The sequence below is a fragment of the Pelophylax lessonae genome (assembly GCF_965119305.1).
Source record: "Pelophylax lessonae genome assembly, chromosome: 5".
NCBI classification, from domain to species: domain Eukaryota; kingdom Metazoa; phylum Chordata; class Amphibia; order Anura; family Ranidae; genus Pelophylax; species Pelophylax lessonae.
The window spans coordinates 560,349,737-560,368,761 of record NC_138772.1 but is presented as its reverse complement, the minus strand read 5'-3'; the positions used below and the strand labels follow the sequence as shown (position 1 = coordinate 560,368,761).

Below are 19,025 nucleotides of genomic sequence, written 5' to 3'. Positions count from 1 at the left end.
GTAGGCCAGGGTTGAGGACCACTGGTATATAGGATTGGAGAATGGATGGTATATAAGATTGGGGTATGGATGGTATACAAGATTGGGGTATTGATATTATATAGAATTGGGTTATGGATGGTATATAAGATTGGAATATGTGTGGTATATATAAGATTGGGGTATGGATGGTATTTAGGATTTGGTTATAGATGGTATATAAGTTTAGGGTATGGAATGATATATAATATTGGGGTACGGATGATATATAAAATTGGGGTATGGATGGTATATAGGATTGGGGTATGGATGGTATATAGGATTGGGGTATGGATGCTATAATAGGATTGGGATATGGATGGTATATAGGATTGGGGTATGTGAGGTATATAAGATTGGGGTATAGATGGTATAAAGGATTGGGTTGTAACTCTATGCTACAAGATATGGGGGATCATGTGACCTTCTCCCCTTCCTTGAAGGATGAAGTGCTTCACCCAGACCTTCTCACCCAGACCTTCTCACCCAGATAGAGATTTCAAGGACTTCTTCAACCTTCTTGGCTGTCCCAATAACAAGGGCAGGGACGGGAGGGGAGGAAAAGAACTCTCCAACAGCTTCCAACCCCTCCGTCCCAAGTTCTGTCACCAATTTGAATAATTATGCATCATGTGATGAGTTGGAAGGAATTCATCCATTACCTTTCCATCACCCAGGTCCTCCGTTATTCCTCCATATGTTGATGTTATAGCACTACGGGACCCGAATCGCCATGATTTCTTCTCCTCCTTCTCGCCCTCAGGATGATGATGATGATGTTTTCTCATCTTTCTTTCCTCCTTCTCCTGTGATGAAGATGAAACATGCTTTTGCTCATCAAAGGGCCACTCCAGTTTTTTAATCAGCCCCCCACATGAACTGCCTGAACCTCTGGTTGGAATATGGCCTCCATTAACCCTCTTTTCCAGCTTGGTATTATCCCATAATATACCTCAGACCTCCATATACCTACCTAGTGTGATTTTATGTTGTCTGATAAATAGGACTCTGATATGATGTAGAAATCCTGCCTTAAGATGGACTGTCTCCAGTCCAAATTCAATGTTCGAAGCTAGACTGTAGCCAGATTGAGCTTGGTTTATGTTATCTGGGATAGATAGGTTTCTCCTAAGCCCAAGAACATTGATTGCTTCTCCTGCTACTGGGAAATGTTCTCCAGTAGGCAGAGCGAGAAGATACAGTGTATGAAGTTATATATTAATATATTTATTCTATCTCAGCCAATCACTGAAGGGTTTAATACAGTGATGTAGGCTGGGGAAGAAGATAAATATTAGAAGAGACCTTCTAGAAGGGTCCTTCTCTCCCTGTCTTTGTCTGGGGGGCATGTGAGTGTAGCAGGGTCCAAGCCTTGCCTCCCAGGCTGCTGTATGAGGAGGTTGTAGCTCCAGAGAGGTCCAGGCCTTGCCTCTTAGGCTGCTGTATGAGGAGGCGTTACTAGAATCTTCAGGGCCCAGGTGCAAGAAACCATGAAGAGCCCCCCTGACCCCTGGCTGCCCAGTAGGGGAATGCCAAGGCCTGGTTGTAAATGCAATGTTCGCGGCCCGGTAGTCCCACCACTGGTGTCAGCAGTTATTTATTTGTATTATTTTAGTTTTATTTTTTTTTTCCTTTTTATTTAATTTTTTTACAATGTTATTTTTTTATTATTTTTTTTATATTTTTCCAGTTTTTTAGGATCCCCGTTGGGGGGGGGGGGGCTTTGCTGAGGTATCAGGGGTCTAAACAGACCTCCGATGTTTCACCTTTGAGACAGAGAGAGAGATTGAGGACACAGCCCTAAAACTCCATCTCTGCAACCTCAGCAGCACAGAATGAATGGACAGAAAGAGCTCTGTACAGAGGCTTCCTGTTCATTACCAAACGTAAGCATAGTAAAGGCAGTTTACTATGCCTCAGTTATGAATGGACAGAGTCAGTCCATTAAGAAAAGGAAGGGGCGGCAAATGACATATTTACCAGCCCCTTTCTCGCTCCTGAAACATCCCCCACAGCAGCCAGCAGGAGAAGGGAGGGGGGAAGCCGACAGCACTGCAGAAGATGAAAGGGGCCAGGGGTAGAAGAAGGAAGAGAAAGCTGGATAGAAGGGGCGGCATATAGAGGAACTAATTCCTTCAATTTTTCTCCTGCAGCGACTGAATGCCTGCAGGAAGGAGGAGAAGCAGACTTTTAGTGGCTGCAAGAGGAAAATGGAGAGGATTGGGTCTGCTATAGGTCACTCCTTCCACCCCTCCTATCCAGGTGCACAGAGAGATCGCATGGGCCCCCTGGAGCATGGGGCCGGGTCACAATTGCAGCCTCTGTGACCTCTGTAGTTACACCCCTGGTCTGTAGCTCAGAGTAGCTGCTGTCTGAGAATGATGTAGCTCCAGAGTGGCCCAGTCTTTGCCTCCCAGGCTGCTGTCTTAAAAGGGTGTAGTTACAAATCAGCCCAGTCTTTGCTCCCGAGGCTGCTGTCTGAGAAAGGTGTGACTCCAGAGAGGTTTAGCCTTTCTTCCCAGGTTGCTGTTTGAGAAAGGTGTAGCTCAAAAAGGGTTCATTATGGATGGTATATAGGATTGGGTTATAGAAGTATATGGGATTGGGATATGAATAAAGGATTAGGGTATGTAAGGTATATAGGATTGGGGTATGTAAGGTATATAGGATTGGGGTATGGAAGGTATATATAGGATTGGGGTATGGAAGGTATATATAGGATTGGGGTATGGAAGGTATATATAGGATTGGGGTATGGATGGTATATACGTTTTGGGTATAGATGGTGTATACAATTGGGGTATGGAAGGTATATAGCATTGGGGTATGCATGGTAAATAGGATTGGGGTATAGACGGTATATACAATTGGGGTATGGAAGGTATATAGCATTGGGGTATGCATGGTAAATAGGATTGGGGTATAGACGGTATATACAATTGGGGTATGGAAGGTATACATAATTGGGTTATGGATAGTATATAGGATTGAGATATGGATGGTATATAGGATTGGGATATGGATGGTATATAGGATTGGGGTATGGATGGTATATAAGATTGGGTTATGGATGGTATACATGATTGGGGTATGGATAGTATATAGAATTGGGTTATGGATGGTATATAGGATTGGACTATGTGTGGTATATATAAGATTGGGGTATGGATGGTATACAGGATTGGGGTATGGATGGTATATACAATTGGGGTATGGAAGGTATACATAATTGGGGGATGGATGGTATTTACGATTGGGGTATGGATGGTATGTAGGATTGGGTTTTAGATGGTATATAAGATTGAGATATGGATGTTATATAGGATTGGGGTATGGATGGTATATAGGATTGGGATATGGATGGTATATAAGATTGGGATATGGATGGTATATAAGATTGGGGTATGGATAGTATATAGGATTGGGGTATGGATGGTATATAGGATTTGGATATGGATGGTATATAGGATTGGGTTTTAGATGGTATATAAGATTGGGTTATGGATGGTATACATGATTGGGGTATGGATAGTATATAGAATTGGGTTATGGATGGTATATAGGATTGGACTATGTGTGGTATATATAAGATTGGGGTATGGATGGTATATAGGATTGGGATATGGATGGTATATAGGATTGGGGTATAGATTGTATACAGGATTGGGGTATGGATGCTATAATAGGATTGGGGTATGTGAGGTATATAAGATTGGGGAATGGATGATATATAGGATTGGGGTGTGGATAGTACTTTGTATATAAAATTGGGGTATGGATGGTATAAAGGATTGAGGTATGGACAGTATATAGGATTGGGGTATGGATGGTATATAAGATTGGGGTATGGATGGTATATAGGATTGGGGTATAGATGGTATATAAGATTGGGGTATGGATGGTATATAAGATTGGGGTATGGATGGTATATAAGATTGGGGTATGGATGGTATATAAGATTGGTGTATGGATGGTATATAAGATTGGTGTATGGATGGTATATAGGATTGGGGTATAGATGGTTAAAAGGATTGGGTTGAATATGCTATATACAGAAAGTTTTGGGTATGGATAGTATATAGGATTGAGGTATAGATGGTATATAAGATTGGGGTATGGATTGTATATAAGATTGGGGTATGGATGTTTTTTTGGATTGCGGTATAAATGGTATATAAGATTGGGATATGGAAGGTATATAGGAGTGGGGTATGGATGGTATATAGAATTTGGGTATAGATGGTATATAACATTGGGGTATGGAAAGTATATAGGATTGGGGTATGGATGGTATATAGAATTTGAGTATAGATGGTATATAAGATTGGGGTATTGAAGGTATATAGGATTGGGGTATGGATGGTATATAGAATTTGGTTAGGCTTCCTGCACACTGGGGCTTTTGTAAAAACTTTCCTTTCCCCCTAACAGGGGAAAAGCAGCTTCAAAAACATGCCCAAGTGGCATTTTTGCTAATGTTTAGTGTGTTGGTTTTTTTCATTGGCCAGATTTTATTCGAGCCATTGAAATGAAAAATCACTCCCAGCCTTGGGTGTCGGTGTCTATTTGTCTAGTGGATAACATCTTGCACTTTATTTATCAACGTTTTAACGGACACTCTTCCTGTTTGCTCATGGGACTATTAATGTATCCAATTGTGGATGTTATATGATTATTTCAGTCACTATTGGTATTTAAGTATTTATTTTATGGTTTTATTGATTCATTTGCACCTTATTTTAGTGTTGTTTGTTTGATTCTGCGCATATATTATTTCTTTGACTTATAAAATCTGGATTTAGAGTGTTGAATTTTGGTATGAACATATATTGGTTCCTTTTCTAGCTGCCCAGTTACCCATTAGCACAGACTATAAGAGTTTTACTTTTTTGTGAGGAAATGCTGTAATACAAACTACTTATGCATTTGACCATATCACCAATAATTTGTAGTGGCCCCTAAAATGCACAGGTGGGCAATAAGTCTCCACTGAGCTCCACCATCACTGCTGCACCAGATGACTGCACTACACTGGACGCCATTTACTGTACATGGGACTCTGACAGCGATTCCTGCATTCTTCCCACCGATAGACACACAACATATGGAATCATTTATGTATAGAAATATTTCCATACCCCACGGAAGCGCCTCCGGCCATTCTTCTTCCTTTCCCTCCTGCCTTCATCTATAGGAGGTTTCCCAAGTGTGCTGAAGTCCTCCTGTACGTAAATCAGATATAGAGGGTAAGGATGAGAAATACTGAGGAGGAAGATAACTCAGATATAGAGGGTGAGGATTGGAAATACCATGGAGGAGGCTGATAAATCAGATATAGGGGGTCAGAATGGGAAATACTAAGGAGGAGGCTGATACATCAGATATAGAGGGTCAGGATTGGAAATACTAAGGAGGAGGCTGATATATCAGATATAGAGGGTCAGGATTGGAAATACCAAGGAGGAGGCTGATAAATCAGATATAGAGGGTCAGGATGGGAAATACAGAGGAAGAGGCCGATAAATCAGATATGGAGGGGTCAGGATGGGAAATACCAAGATGAGGCTAATAAATAAGATATAGAGGGTCAGGATGGGAAATACCCGAGGAGGAGGCTGAGTAGTCCGGAATAGAAGGTCAGCATGGGAAATACTGAGGAGGAGGCTGATGAATCAGAAATAGAGGGTCAGGATCGGAAATACCAAGGAAGAGGCTGATATTTTAGATATAGAGGGTCAGGATGGGAAATACTGAGGAGGAGGATGAAAAATCAGATATAGAGGGTCAGGATGGGAAATACTGAGGAGGAGGCTGATATATCAGATATAGAGGGCCAGGATGAGAAATACTGAAGAGGAGGCTGATATATTACATAAAGAGGGTCAGGATGGGAAATACAGAGGAGGAGGCTGATAAATCAGAAATCGAGGGGTCAGGATGGGAAATACAGTGGAGGAGGGGATCATGCTCTGCTTCAGTATGTCACAGTACATGTTGGCATTCATGGTTCCCTCAATGAACTGTAGCTCCCCAGTGCCGGCAGCACTCATGCAGCCCCAGACCATGACACTCCCACCACCATGCCTGACTGTAGGAAGACACACTTGTCTTTGTACTCGTCACCTGGTTGCCCCCACACACGCCTGACACCATCTGATACCAAATAAGTTTATCTTGGTCTCATCAGAGCACAGGAGATGGTTCCAGTAATCCATGTCCTTAGTCTGCTTGTCTTCAGCAAACTGTTTGCGGGTTTTCTTGTGCCTCATCTTTAGAAGAGGCTTCCTTCTGGGACAACAGCCATGCAGACAATTTGATGCAGTGTGCGGCGTATGGTCTGAGCACTGACAGGCTGACCCCCCACCCCTTCAACCTCTGCAGCAATGCTGGCAGCACTCATACGTCTATTTCCCAAAGACAACCTCTGGATATGACGCTGAGCACGGCACTCAACTTCTTTGATCGACCATGGCGAGGCCTGTTCTGAGTGGAACCTGTCCTGTAAACCGCTGTATGGTCTTGGCCACCGTGCTGCAGCTCAGTTTCAGGGTCTTGGCAAACTTCTTATAGCCTAGGCCATCTTTATGTAGAGTAAAAATTATTTTTTTCAGATCTTCAGAGAGTTTTTTGCCATGAGATGCCATGTTGAACTTCCAGTGACCAGTATGAGAGAGTGAGAGCGATAACACCAAATTTAACACACCTGCCCCCCATTCACACCTGAGACCTTGTAACACTAACGAGTCACATGACACCGGGGAGGGGAAATGGCTAATTGGGCCCAATTTGGACATTGTCACTTAGGGGTGTACTCACTTTGGTTGCCAGAGGTTTAGACATTAATGGCTGTGTGTTGAGTTATTTTGAGGGGACAGTAAATTTACACTGTTATACAAGCTGTACACTCACTACTTTACATTGTAGCAAAGTCTCATTTCTTCAGTGTTGTCACATGAAAAGGTAGAATAAAATATTTACAAAAATGTGAGGGGTGTATTTACTTTTGTGAGATACTGTATATGATATGAAGCAAACGTCTCTTCACACCTGTGTGAAGGAGACATTAGGCAGTTGTCACCAGAAAAGGTGTTCCCATTGGAAGTTCTCACCAAAAAAGGTGTCCTTACTGGAAGTTCTCACCAGAACAGATGTCTCTATTGGAAGTTCTCACCAGAACAGATGACCCCATTGTATACTGTCACCAGAACAGATGACCCCATTGTATACTGTCACCAGAACAGGTTTTCCTCATTGGAAGTTATTTTCCTCAGAACCCATGTCCCCATTGGAAAATATTCCCAGAACTGCAATTCCTATTGCACCAAAAAAGGCTTCCCTGCTGGAGTTTCTCTCACCAGAATGAATATTCCCATCGGAGGTTTGCACTGGAACAGATGTACCCATTGGAAGATCTCACCAGAACTGGTGTCACCATTGGAAGTTCTCACCAGAGCAGGTTTCCCCATTGGAGGTTGTCACCAAGAAAGGTGTCCCTACTGAAGTATTTCTCACCAGAATGAATGTCCCTATTGGAGGTCTGCCTGGAACAGGTGTCCCCATTGGAAGTTGTCACCGGAACAGGGGTCCCCTTTGGAAGTTGTCACCAGAACAGGGGTCCCCATTGGAAGTTGTCACCAGAACAGGTGTCCCCATTGGAAAATCTTACCAGGAGAGGTGCCCTATTGGAAGTTCTTGACAGAACAGTTGTCGCCATTAGAAGATGTCACCAGAACAGGTGTCCCCATTGGAAGCTGTCACCAGAACAATTGTCCCTACTGGATGTTGTCACCAGAAAAGGTGTCCCCTTTGGAGACTCTTACCAGGAGAGATGCCCTAATGGAAGTTGTTGACAGAACAGTTGTCTCCATTAAAAGTTGTTGACAGAACAGTTGTCCCCATTGGAAGTTGTTGACAGATTAGTTGACCCCATTGGACGATATCACCAGAACAGTCGTCCCCATTGGAAATTGTCACCAGAACAGGTGTCCATATTAGAAGAATTTCCCTTCATTCCTGTTCCAGTGACAACCATTACAGTTTGGTTTTCCCATCACTTTCTGTCCTGGTGTGATCCCATATTATCAAGATCTCATCCAGATACAGAACTCTTCGCCTTTCATTGACAACCTAAATGATATTTTCACAAGGAGTAATACAAAGCCGACCAAGGCAGAACTCATTCTGAAAATCCCAGTTGCCTGGCTTCACTATCTTAAGCCCCGTACATACGCGTCGATAATTGGGCGTGAATTTTCGGCCAACGTCCGATCGGCCGATTTTCGGCTTGTTAGTATGATGCTTCCAACAACCGACTCCGACTTTTCGGCCGAAAAAAATCTGGTGTGCAGGCTATAAAATTTTTGTTGGCCGTCAACACAACGGCCGATTTTCCGTCAGTCAGTACAGATTTCAGCAGACAAAAATCTGATGAGCAAGACTGGGCATGCTCAGAGAAGAAAAAACACACGGAAAGTAAACCAGCACATGACATCACTTCTGAAGTAGATTTTTGTTGGCCGAGAAAATTTGTGTGCAGTCTAGGCACATTCCAACCAACAAAACACCACTCTGGACAAAAGACGGACGATCGGTCGGCGATAATCGTTGCGTGTGTACGAGGCATAAGTCTCTACCCCAGAAATAGCATTTGGATATCTTGCTCCATTGTGTGTATTCTTCTGAAATGGTTTCTGAATGTTTCCTTTCTTGGGAATTCCAGTCTTATGTCCTCCCTCCCCCTCCTCTCCACAAGATTCTATGTAGACTGAGAACACCCAACCGTCTGCCCTATACTAACAATGTGTCCAATTTCCTGACGATTAACCAGCTTCTTGCACAACTATCAGTTGTTGATGAATCTGGTTTAGCGTTAAACAGGCTTCATCCGCCGCTGGACGTTTACTTTACTCCAGATGTGGTGCTTCATGAAGCAGCTGGACGCAATCACCGAAACGCCTCCCAGGAAACAGAAAATATACAAAAACAAATCTGCACAGCAATCTGTAAAATACTGCTGGAGGGCGTTCAAAAAGCAGAAAGAAGAAGATGGGATAGTACGAGTCCAGAGATGGGCACCACACATGGTGGAAGGTCTAAGGGACATATCAGGGGACTTCAGGAACTCCAGATGTACAGACTGGAGGGAAAAGATGGACATGACTGAAACCTTAAACTACGTTAAGGATGTGAATGAGGTTCAGGAGGGAAGGATTTCCAATATGAAGCCAAGATTAAGAATACGAAGACAAGACCTCAAACTAGGAAGAGGAAAATTCAACACGAGTCTTAAAAAGTTTTATTTTACTGAAAGAGTAGATTATGCTTGGAATAAACTGCCAGCAGAGGTAGTGAGCCAATTAGCAGTTAGTGGATTCCAACATGTCAGAGACATACATAGACCTATACCGAGACAAAAAAAAATGTAAAATAAACATATAAAAAAAAAATCACTATTCTATGTTTCCCCAACCGAACACTCCAATCTCCTCTCCTGCACATACTGCCCACCCTCATACCCTCCACACTCCTCTCCTGTACATACTGCTCACTGTCATACCCTCCACACTCCTCTCCTGTACATACCGCCCACTGTCATACCCTCCACACTCCTCTCCTGTACATACTGCCCACTGTCATACCCTCCGCACTCCTCTCCGGTACATACTGCCCACTGTCATACCCTCCACACTCCTCTCCTGTACATACCGCCCACTGTCATACCCTCCACTCTCCTCTCCTGTACATACTGCCCACTGTCATACCCTCCGCACTCCTCTCCGGTACATACTGCCCACTGTCATACCCTCCACACTCCTCTCCTGTACATACCGCCCACTGTAATTTCCTCCACACTCCTCTTCTGACAGTGGGCAGTATGTACAGGAGAGGAGTGTGGAGGGTATGACAATGGGCAGTATGTACAGGAGAGGAGTGTGGAGGATATGACAGTGGGCGGTATGTACACTCCTCTCCTGTACATACCGCTCACTGTCATACCCTCCACACTCCTCTCCTGTACTTACTGCTCTCTGTAATACCCTTCACACTCCTCTCCTGTACATACCGTCCACTCTCATACCCTACACACTCCTCTCCTGTACATACTGCTCACTGTCATACCCTCCACACTCCTCTCCTGTACATACCGCTCACTGTTATATCCTCCACACTCCTCTCCTGTACATACTGCCCACTGTCATTCCCTCCACACTCCTCTCCTGTACATACTGCCCACTGTCATTCCCTCCATGCTCCTCTCCTATACATACTGCTTACTGTCATACCCTCCACACTCCTCTCCTGTACATAGTGCTCACTGTCATACCCTCCACACTCCTCTCCTGTACATACCTCCCACTGTTATACCCTCCACACTCCTCTCATGTACATACTGCTCACTGTCATACCCTCCACACTCCTCTCCTGTACATACCGCTCACTGTCATATCCTCCACACTCCTCTCCTGTACATACTGCTCACTGTCATACCCTCCACACTCCTCTCCTGTACATACTGCCTACTGTCATATCCTCCACACTCCTCTCCTGTACATACCGCCCACTGTCATACCCTCCACACTCCTCTCCTGTACATACCGCCCATTGTCATATCCTCCACACTCCTCTCCTGTACATACTGCTCACTGTCATATCCTCCACACTCCTCTCCTGTACATACCGCCCACTGTCATACCCTCCACACTCCTCTCCTGTACATACTGCTCACTGTCATACCCTCCACAGTCCTCTCCTGTACATACTGCTCACTGTCATACCCTCCACACTCCTCTCCTGTACATACCGCCCATTGTCATATCCTCCACACTCCTCTCCTGTACATACTGCTCACTGTCATATCCTCCACACTCCTCTCCTGTACATACCGCCCACTGTCATACCCTCCACACTCCTCTCCTGTACATACTGCTCACTGTCATACCCTCCACAGTCCTCTCCTGTACATACTGCTCACTGTCATACCCTCCACAGTCCTCTCCTGTACATATCGCTCACTGTCATACCCCCTGTGACGGGAGTCACTTTGGGCGTGGGGTGACCAGGAAGTACAACTCCTAATATGGGCATTCCAGGAAGTTTAATGTGGAGACTGACTGTCTATTGCTTAACAATGTTGCTTTTGTCTGAATAAGAAAATTGTGATATTCTTGTCTGAGGTGGCTTTCCATTCAACTATTGTTAAGTGTGCTAATGAACTCCCCTGTTGTCTGCTAAAGGATGTATTGACACTCAGAGTATTGTGTATTGGGGGCTCGTTATGTAACCATTGTGTGATGTTGGGGGCTGGATTTGGGTCATTGTTCATGTAGTGACTGCATTACTTCTAACATGTATATAAAGCGTGTATTCCTTTTCAATAAAGAGTCTGATTCCTGCTTGACCCTCAATACAGAGCCTCGTCTCGTACTTGGGGGGGGATTATTCGTATGGGTTTCATGTTCGGCTGAGTGGAGTGTCCGGTAGCTGCCTTTGTATTCAGGAATGAAATGTCCTAAACGACTGTAACCCCTTTCATACCCGGGGTGTCGTTACAATTGGTGGCAAGTGGCGGGATAATTCCTACAGCCCAGAAGGACAGCTACAAGAGGACACAGGCCAATGGAAGCACAGTATTAACGGCTAAAGCGCTCTACCCTCAAGGACTTACTGAAGAGGGACATTATCGCAGAACTAGTCAAAATGGATAGAGCTGAAAGACCCAACAGAATAGAAAGGCCCAGCATAACAGACAGGACACCCGAAGAGGCAAGTTTTGATCGGGCTGTTAACATAAGACTGGCACATTATGGCCCTAACCCTACAGCTGAGATCATAGACTGAGTTATAGCTGCTGTGGAGGCAAATTGGCTACAGCAAAGAAGTGCTGCAGCAGCATAAGTCACAGCAGCACCAACTGAAAGGAGAAAGGTACATTTTGCTGCTTTTAAAAATTTCATCGAAACTGAAGGGGAGATTGATGGGTACCTTGCCGATTTTGAACGGCAATATGCCCTACACCGGGTGCCCACAGTGGAATGGGTTACCATTTTGTCTGGGAAATTGTCCGGCCGGGCCAGTGAAGCATTCAGGGCCATCCCAGATGAGGATATTATGAACTATGGGCTGGTAAAAGAAGCACTTTTGGCCAAGTATGCTGTCACACCGGAGGCATACCAGAGGCGATTCAGAGAGACTAGCAAGCAGACTGGAGACTCATATACAGAGAGGGCATGCTGCCTACACCGCACGGCATCTCACTGGGTCGCTCTGATGCCAAGCAGTATCTGGGGATGAGGTGCTGCAGCTGTTCCTGCTGGAGCACTTCTTTGACAAGCTGTTTCCGGAAGTCAGAGAGTGGTTCCGGGACCGAAAACCTTGCACCCTGTCTGAAGCAGCTCGCCTGGCGGACGAATACACAGACGCTCACAAACTGGATAACCCTGTAGTCAGGACAACAGCTCGGGTGGATTATCGATCAGCGGCACCCCCTCCAGCTGCCGCCTACCAACCACAGACGTACCGCCCTACAGCACTACCTCCAGCGGCCACTTATTTTCAGCAGCCCAGGTTCAACTCCCAGGAATACTTACAACCCATCAGGTGTTTTGGGTGTAAACAGCTAGGGCACAAAAAGCCAGACTGTCCGTTGAATCCAGCAAGGCAGTCCCAGTCTTGGAAAAAGCCAGCAGGGGGGAACCCCTGAACACCCATGCCTGCGGCCCACTGCGTTGAGGAGGTAGAACATTGGAACGTCCTGCACGAGGCTGATCCAGTACAAGCGGCTAACCGGGACAACAGGCAGCAAAACAGGCAGACTGTCTGGGTTAATGGAAAGGTAGCCAATGGCCTACGTGATACTGGCGCCAGCATGACCCTACTACAGAAGAACCTCATCCCAGAGAGCCAACACACCGGAGACACTGTAGCCGTAAGGGTAGCGGGAGGCACCATTTTCCGGCTACCTGTTGCCCATGTTCACCTGGATTGGGGGGTTGGTTCAGGACACGTGAATGTGGGGGTGATGAAGGATTTGCCAGTGGATGTACTACTGGGGAATGATTTGGCCCCCCTCGTTTCTGCTTCCATGCTGCTGGAATCGGCCCGCCCCCTGCTGAGACCCCGGTAAGACTATCGTCCCAGACAAGTACCTTAGATCAGGCTTCCCTAGGCTGGGATACCCCAGAGGCATTCGGGAGGGAAACCCAGAAAGGACCCAACCTTACACAAGTATAGGGCTAAGGCAGATACTCAGGAAAGAGGAATAGATAAGGAGCTTTATGAATGGGTGGGGGATAGCCTGTATAGGATCCCTAAGAAATACCAGCTGGAGATTCTGCGAATCGGGCATGATGTACCACTAGCAGGACATCTAGGGTCCCGTCGCACAGCCCATAGGATTACACAGAATTTCTTCTGGCCCAATTTTAACCAGGATGTGCGACAATACTGCAAAACACGTGACACGTGTCAATGGGTAGGTAAGCGAGGGGACCACTCTAAGGCCAGACTTATGTCCATGTCTATTATTGGGGAGCCCTTTTACCGCATAGCCGTTGACATTGTGGGTCCCTTGGCCAGGCCTCGTCCATTCGGGAAATATATTCTCACTGTGGTGGACTACGCCACCCGTTACCCAGAGGCAGTAGCTATGTCCAACATTGAAGCAGAGACAGTAGCTGATGCCCTGGTTAAGATATTTACTAGAGTGGGGTTCCCTAAGGAGATTCTCTCTGACCAGGGAACCCAGTTTACTTCTGTGCTCACCCAGCAGTTGTGGAAGGTGTGCGATATTAAGCCCTTTCTGAGCTCACCTTACCACCCCCAGACTAACGGTCTCTGAGAACGCTTTAACGGGACCCTCAAGAAAATGCTGAGGACCTTTTCGGACGCTTGCAGAGACTGGGAGAGATTCCTACCTCACCTGTTATTTGCATACAGAGAGGTACCCCAGGAATCTATTGGGTTCTCTCCCTTCAAGTTACTCTATGGGAGAAGGGTCCGCGGACCCCTCGATCTCATTAGAGGACACTGTGAGGGAGCGACAGAGCAGGAGGGGACCCCCATAGTGCCCTATGTTCTGGAACTCAGGGACCGCATGAAGCAACTGTCTCTGATGGTAAGGGAGAATCTCTAGGCAGCCCAGGGGAGACAGAAGAGATGGTACGATCGGGGGGCCCGACAGCGTATCTTCCAGGTTGGGCAGAAGGTCTTAGTGCTCAAGCCGGTGAAGACCGACAAGATGCCGGCATTTTGGCAGGGCCCGTATAAAGTAGTAGCCCAGGTATGTGATAATACCTATGTTATTGCCAGCTGTGCAGATGAAAGAATCCAGCCAACCTTTAATGTTAACATGCTGAAGGAATATCCGGAACGGCAGGAGGATGTTGTTGCAGTATGTGCCCCTGCTGCGGACGACTCAGAAAGTTTACCCCTCCCTGACTTACTAGAGAGAGAACCCCAGACTGACTTCACTAGCCTTGTACAGCTAGGGGACCGGTTAAGCCCCACAAAGAAGGAACAGGCTAAGCGGCTTCTGTGGGGGAAACAGTCAACTTTCTCCCAAGAATCGTGCTACACGACCCTGGCTGTGCATAAGGTAGAGCCCCTGGGACAAGCACCCCTTCGACAGCCCCCCTATCGTATCCCTGAAGCAGTCCGAGAAGGAATGCGGAAGAAGATACAGGAGATGACTCAGTTAGGAGTCATTGAGCCCTCTGACAGCCCTTGGGCCTCGCCTGTAGTCCTGGTGCATAAGAAAGATGGAACTACCCGGTTCTGCGTGGACTATAGGCGACTCAATGAGAAGACCACCACTGACGCCTACCCGATGCCCAGGGCAGACAAACTACTAGATCGTATAGCCAGGGGACGTTATTTAACTACAATAGACCTATGTAAGGGCTATTGGCAGATTCCCCTGGCCGAGGATGCTATCCCCAAGTCGACATTTGTTACCCCGTTTGGCCTGTACCAGTTTAAGATCATGCCATTCGTGATGAAAAATGCCCCGGCTACCTTCCAACGTATGTTTGATAGGCTCCTCGATGGCTTCCAGGACTTTGCATGTACATACCTGGATGACATTGCAATCTACCGTGGGTCTTGGGAGGAGCACCTGGTTCACATAGGGCTGGTCCTGGACAAGATTTGGGTCGCAGGCCTGACCTTGAAACCAGACAAGTGCCATCTAGGTATGGCTGAGGTTCAGTACCTGGGACACCGAGTAGGATGTGGAAACCAGAGGCCAGAGCCAGCCAAGGTAGAGGCAGTAGCTAACTGGCCCACACCCCGTACTAAGACCCAGGTATTATCCTTCTTGGAGACAGCAGGGTACTACCGACGTTTTGTCCCTGATTATAGTGCTATCACCAAACCCCTGACTGACCTGACGAAAAAGAATTTACCTAGGCAGGTCCAGTGGTCTCCAGCTTGTGAAGCCGCCTTTCTAGCTCTCAGGCAAGCACTTGTAAATGCCCCTGTCTTGGCTGCCCCAGTACCTAACAAATGCTGATGGGTTGTCCCGGCAAACAGACGTCACTCGGGCCGCCTAGTTCCGGACATCCCCAAGTTGACCCGAGAAGGATCAAGCCGGGTCTGCCGGAGTGTCCCACAAGGAGGGAGCCATATGTGTCGGGAGTCACTTTGGGTGCGGGGTGACCAGGAAGTACAACTCCTATTATGGGCATTCCAGGAAGTTTAATGTGGAGACTGACTGTCTATTGCTTAACGATGTTGCTTTTGTCTGAATAAGTAAATTGTGATATTCTTGTCTGAGGTGGCTTTCCATTCACCTATTGTTAAGTGTACTAATGAACTCCCCTGTTGTCTGCTAAGGGATGTATTGACACTCAGAGTATTGTGTATTGGGGGCTCGTTATGTAACCATTGTGTAATGTTGGGGGCTGGATTTGGGTCATTGTTCATGTAGTGACTGCATTACTTCTAACGTGCATATAAAGCGTGTATTCCTTTTCAATAAACAGTCTGATTCCTGCTTGACCCTCAATACAGAGGAGCCTCGTCTCGTACACTCCTCTCCTGTACATACCGCCCACTGCCATACCCTTCAAACTTCTCTCCTGTACATACTGCTAACTGTCATATCCTCCACACTCCTCTCCTGTACATAGTGCTCACTGTCATAGCCTCCACACTCCTCTCCTGTACATACTGCCCACTGTCATACCCTCCACACTCCTCTCCTGTACATACTGCCCACTGTCATACCCTCCACACTCCTCTCCTGTATATACCGCTCACTGTCATACCCTCTACACTCCTCTCCTGTACATACCACCCACTGTCATACCCTCCACACTCCTCTCCTTTACATGCTACCCACTGTTATACCCTCCACACTCCTCTCCTGTACATACCTCCCACTGTCATACCCTCCACACTCCTCTCCTGTACATACCGCCCACTGCCATACCCTTCAAACTTCTCTCCTGTACATACTGCTTACTGTCATATCCTCCACACTCCTCTCCTGTACATACCGCTCACTGTCATACCCTCCACACTCCTCTCCTGTACATACCACCCACTGTCATATCCTCCACACTCCTCTCCTGTACATACTGCTCACTGTCATATCCTCCACACTCCTCTCCTGTACATACCGCTCACTGTCATACCCTCCACACTCCTCTCCTGTACATACCACCCACTGTCATACCCTCCACACTCCTCTCCTGTACATACCGCCCACTGTCATACCCCCCACACTCCTCTCCTGTACATAGTGCTCACTGTCATAGCCTCCACACTCCTCTCCTGTACATACTGCCCACTGTCATATCCTCCACACTCCTCTCCTGTACATACTGCCCACTGTCATATCCTCCACACTACTCTCCTGTACATAGTGCTCACTGTCATACCCTCCACACTCCTCTCCTGTACATACCGCCCACTGTCATACCCTCCACACTCCTCTCCTTTACATGCTGCCCACAGTTATACCCTTCACACTCCTCTTCTGTACATACTGCCCACTGTCATACCCTCCACACTTCTCTCCTTTACATGCTGCCCACTGTTATACCCTCCACACTCCTCTCCTGTACATACTGCCCACACTCATACCTTCCACACTCATCTCCTGTACATACCGCCCACTGTCATACCCTCCACACTCCTCTCCTGTACATACCGCCCACTGTCATACCCTCTACACTCCTCTCCTTTACATGCTGCCCACAGTTATACCCTTCACACTCCTCTTCTGTACATACCGCCCACTGTCATACCCTCCACACTCCTCTCCTTTACATGCTGCCCACTGTTATACCCTCCACACTCCTCTCCTGTACATACTGCCCACACTCATACCCTCCACACTCCTCTCCTGTACATACCGCCCACTGTCATACCCTCCACACTCCTCTCCTGTACATACCGCCCACACTCATACCCTCCACACTCCTCTCCTGTACATACTGCCCACACTCATACCCTCCACACTCCTCTCCTGTACATACTGCCCACCGTCATCAACTAAAATATTTCTACTTTGTTTGTAATGTCCCAATATTGCAAATTCTGAAATACAGAAACATTTCCCAGCATTAATCTAAATATTTTATGACACATGTAAGGCGTCTACATTAATGAGAACCTACCGGTTGTTGGAGAGACATGAGTGCAAACATGTTAGGGCGGGGCGGTTGTATTTTGGGCTGGCGTTTAGGTGGTCTGTCCTGAAATAGACAACGTATCAAAGTATTACTACAGCTCTGAGCCAATAGAAAATGAAAACCACTGGGGCACCCTATTAACAGAACAAGGAGCGAAGAACTGTGTGCAGTACCCACAGCATCCAATTAGAATCAGCTTTACTGCCCACTGACATCCCCTCCACACTCCTCTCCTGTACATACCGCCCACTGTCATACCCTCCACACTCCTCTCCTATACATACCGCCCACTGTCATACCCTCCACACTCCTCTCCTGTACATACCGCTCACTGTCATACCCTCCACACTCCTCTCCTGTACATACTGCTCACTGTCATACCCTCCACACTCCTCTCCTGTACATACCGCTCACTGTCATATCCTCCACACTCCTCTCCTGTACATACCGCCCACTGTCATACCCTCCACACTCCTCTCCTGTACATACCGCCCACTGTCATACCCTCCACACTCCTCTCCTGTACATACTGCCCACTGTCATACCCTCCACACTCCTCTCCTGTACATACCGCCCACTGTCATATCCTCCACACTCCTCTCCTATACATACCGCCCACTGTCATATCCTCCACACTCCTCTCCTGTACATACCACTCACTGTCATACCCTCCACACTCCTCTCCTGTACATACTGCCCACTGTCATACCCTCCACACTCCTCTCCTGTACATACCGCTCACTGTCATACCCTCCACACTCCTCTCCTGTACATACTGCTCACTGTCATACCCTCCACACTCCTCTCCTGTACATACTGCTCACTGTCATACCCTGCACACTCCTCTCCTGTACATACCGCTCACTGTCATACCCTCCACACTCCTCTCCTGTACATACTGCTCACTGTCATACCCTCCACACTCCTCTCCTGTACATACCGCCCACTGTCATACCCTCCACACTCCTCTCCTGTACATACCGCTCACTGTCATACCCTCCACACTCCTCTCCTGTACATACTGCCCAATGACATACCCTCCACACTCCTCTCCTGTACATACCGCTCACTGTCATATCCTCCACACTCCTCTCCTGTACATACCGCCCACTGTCATACCCTCCACACTCCTCTCCTGTACATACCGCTCACTGTCATACCCTCCACACTCCTCTCCTGTACATACTGCTCACTGTCATACCCTCCACACTCCTCTCCTGTACATACTGCTCACTGTCATACCCTCCACACTCCTCTCCTGTACATACCTCCCACTGTCATATCCTCCACACTCCTCTCCTGTACATACCGCCCACTGTCATATCCTCCACACTCCTCAAACATGGATCCATTACCTGTTGGTGGGTCTTC

At 46.9% G+C, this 19,025-nt stretch overlaps 1 long non-coding RNA gene across 1 annotated transcript; it reads right to left on the bottom strand.

The window, feature by feature from the left end:
* Window positions 1-685: 685 nt before the first annotated feature.
* LOC309556222 lies at window positions 686-17,718 on the bottom strand. The gene is made up of 3 exons (XR_014225308.1): window positions 17,640-17,718; window positions 5,157-5,237; window positions 686-824 (listed from the first exon to the last, which is right to left on the bottom strand). It is a non-coding gene; the product is annotated as an uncharacterized lncRNA (long non-coding RNA).
* Between the last annotated feature and the right edge of the window lie 1,307 nt (window positions 17,719-19,025).